Source organism: Pinus tabuliformis, chromosome X (genome assembly GCF_031772625.1).
Source record: "Pinus tabuliformis cultivar Carrire ecotype Pingquan chromosome X, CPIR1, whole genome shotgun sequence".
Classification (NCBI taxonomy): Eukaryota; Viridiplantae; Streptophyta; class Pinopsida; order Pinales; family Pinaceae; genus Pinus; species Pinus tabuliformis.
In genome coordinates this window covers 1021652411-1021655393 of record NC_142308.1, presented here as the reverse complement: position 1 = coordinate 1021655393, position 2983 = coordinate 1021652411, and positions in this window count along the sequence as shown.

The following is a 2983-nucleotide window of genomic DNA, read 5'->3' as shown; positions in this document are numbered from 1 at the left end:
GGGTACACATAAGAGTAGTTTTGCAGACTGGAAGGAGTACCGAAGGATGATGGAGTTACGGTTTGGCTCGTTGGATGAAATCATGGGGAGAGGAACCACAGTCTGAGTGGGTACATATATTCTGCCACACCTTGGATACTATTCCCATGAATTGGTACTTAGAAATAGAGTTGCGACATGGAACCGTGGAGTGGGACGTTCTGAAGGAGATATTTCTTCTAACATTCAGTTTTGAGGATGGATTCGAATGTATTGATTAAGCATTACATGAAATCAAGGTTGCGATATTCAAAATTCTTGTGGAGCCTATCACATGGGTACAACTTGACTGGAGTATGCAGCTGCGCCATGCTCTAAGATTGTTACAATGTTACCACAAAAGAGGGCGAGGAAGATCCCAGGAATATCAATATCCCTGAGTCAAAGGGCCAGCACGAAGTCATTGGGCCTGAGGTAGAGGTTCCTCACATTTCAAAACAATTAAAGGCCAAGCAAGTGAAAATTGGGTTGGAAGCGTAGCCGAAGTTCGTGAATATAGGTGATTATTGGGATTAGGACACAATTGACAAAGTAGCAGAGTTATTATGTGAATATCAGGACTTGTTTCCAACAAATTTCTTTGATCTAAAGGGGGTAGTATGTGATCTAGGTGTTATGAAGATCAATCTGAAGCTAGATGCGAAGCTGGTGAAGTAGTGCCCATACTGATTGAATCCTAAATACAAAAAAAGGTGCGCGAAGAGCTGGATAAAATGCTCGTAGTAGGAATCATTGAGCTTGTTGAAGAATCAGACTTGGTTAGTCCTATGGTGGTTACAGAGAAAAAGACAAAGGACGAAATCAGGATATAGATCTAAGGAAGTTGAACGATTCTTGTGTACGTGATCCATTCCCTACGTTGTTCACAGATGAAGTCTTGGAAAATGTTGGTGGTCAAGAAGCATACTCTTTTACAAATGGATTCTCAAGATATCACCAAATCAAGATCACGCCAAAATATTGAAGTAAGAATACCTTTGCTACATAATGGGGCTCTTTTCAGTATATAGTCATGCCCTTTGGAATTAAGAATGCCCCTGCAATCTTTTCTCGGGTGGTAGTCAGTGCCTTTAAGGAACTTAACTATAAGTTTTTGGAGGTCTACTTTGATGATTGGACGACGTTAAGATTAGTTAAAAAAACATGTTTCAAGTCTTCGCATGATGCTAGATACTTGTTGGAAGTATCATATCTCCCTAAATCTAAAGAAGTGTATCTTTTGTGTACCATATGGGATAATTTTGGGTCATGTTGTTTATAAGCAAGGGTTGATGGTGGACTCTACTAAAATTGTGGTGATTATCAATTTGGAGCCCCCAAGGAATGTAAAACAACTGTGCACAACATTGGGCCATACAGGATACTATAGAAAGTTCATTAAGCTGTAGAATTTTTCTACAAATCAGCTAGATCTGATACCATGTAGAAATTCCCACTGTAGATCACCTAGTAATTCAATGTACTAAAGCAAAACACTTGATCTACTTCTAGAAACAATTTAGCGGAAGCTTAACCGAACATGAGAAACATCAAGCATGAACAGATATAACTGAGAATGAGAAGTAATCAACCATAACACATAAGATATATCACTGGGGAAAGCACCAGCCTAAAACCCCAACTCTGTATTATCATACAAGTGGAAATCTTATTCAAGCTATAAGAAGAATTAGCTCTCAAGCTATCCTTCTCTCTCTATACTCAAACAATACAGCTCACAGACTCAATAAACATAGAATATATCTTCCTCAAGCCCTCTAAACCTCCTATTTCCTTGCGTAGTTTTGATTGGGGTCCAATGATATCACATGTGTGAATTGGCCTCATCACACTTAATGTAACCTCAGGTCCAATAACACAATCCATAAGGAATAATATTCCTTCTGCATGTGGTGAGCTCCAGTATTGCAGCAATAATGCTACAACTCCTGGGACTCCCTTCTTTACTTTTATCAACCCGGTAGTTCGTAACAAACTTGGAAGCGACGATGATGTATGCACAAGTACTGGCTCTTGCCGCAGCTGTCACTTGGTGAGCTGGCACAAGTCCACTAGGAGCTTAAGCCAACTTCTATGAGCTCTGAGAAGAAGATTTTTAATTGATGGACGAAAGTTAACTCAAAGAAGGCTGATCTACTTGCAGAAAGAAACTGGAAAGCTGAAAGGAAACGTAAGCCCTAACAAACCCTAATTTTACCAGTTATCCCTACCGATGCAAGAAATAGGATGCAAGCTACAGAAAGAAATGTCATTGAATTATAGGAAGGTAAATACATGTATCTAAGCTACTTCTACAGTAACATCTGGAAGAAACATCTTTTTGTATTTTTGAATAAGTTGCCAGAATTATCATGCATGCGATTTGACTGTTTTGACTGTGCAGAGGTGGATTGGCGAGAGGAAATGCTTGGAGGAGGTCGGGAAGGTTCAAAGAGGGCCTAAGGGGTCCCTAACACCCTTCCAAAGAGTTTCACAGAGTTTGGCTATCAAGAAACCTCATTCGTGAGCTTCTACAGGAAGTCTGCAGGGGTTCTACAGGATGTCTGTGATTTTCTACAGGATGTTTGTAATTTTTCTACAGGATGTTCAGAAATGGGATTTTGGAGGATGGATGGAGGGATAAAGATGAAGGATGGGTAAGGAGGTATGATAAGGGTTGGAGGTGGTCCAGGACTTGGTGGATGGAGTTGAGGACAGATGTAGATGGCTAGATTTGTTCAAGGAGGACTGAAGCAATGATGCACAAAAATTAGGGCTATGTGAGCAAATGGAAAACGTAAGGCAAGAAGCTGAGTTGAGGGATAGAGCAGATGGGTTTGATGGAGTATGGGCAAGTAGAGAAGTGGTACAGGTGCTCTGCAAGTCATTTTTCCAACTGAACCAACAAAGACTTGTAAAATCAAAGACCTAGTTACGTTGACCTAATCTGATCTAGTTGACAGTA